The sequence below is a fragment of the Sinocyclocheilus rhinocerous genome, unplaced genomic scaffold (genome assembly GCF_001515625.1).
Source record: "Sinocyclocheilus rhinocerous isolate Xijiao unplaced genomic scaffold, SAMN03320098_v1.1 scaffold4429, whole genome shotgun sequence".
NCBI lineage: Eukaryota > Metazoa > Chordata > Actinopteri > Cypriniformes > Cyprinidae > Sinocyclocheilus > Sinocyclocheilus rhinocerous.
Genome location: NW_015644004.1, coordinates 49,509 through 49,813, shown reverse-complemented (window position 1 = coordinate 49,813; position 305 = coordinate 49,509).

The following is a 305-nucleotide window of genomic DNA, read 5'->3' as shown; positions in this document are numbered from 1 at the left end:
GCGCACCACGCCCACTTTTTTAGCGTTTTTTAAAACTGTGGAGAGAACTAACCAGTGCTGAAACAGGGAATTTCATGACCCTTTAAAGGGGTGGTCGATTGCGATTTCACTTTTTTAATGTTAGTTAGTGTGTAATGTTGCTGTTTGATCATAAACAATATTTGCAAAGTTACGAAGCTGAAAGTTCAATGCAAACGGAGATATCGTCTTTTAAAATTCTGGCAGTTTAATGCCTACAAAAACGACTGGTAAGGGACTACAACAAGTAACTTCCCGGGTCCGTTACGTCAAGAACCCAGAATTTT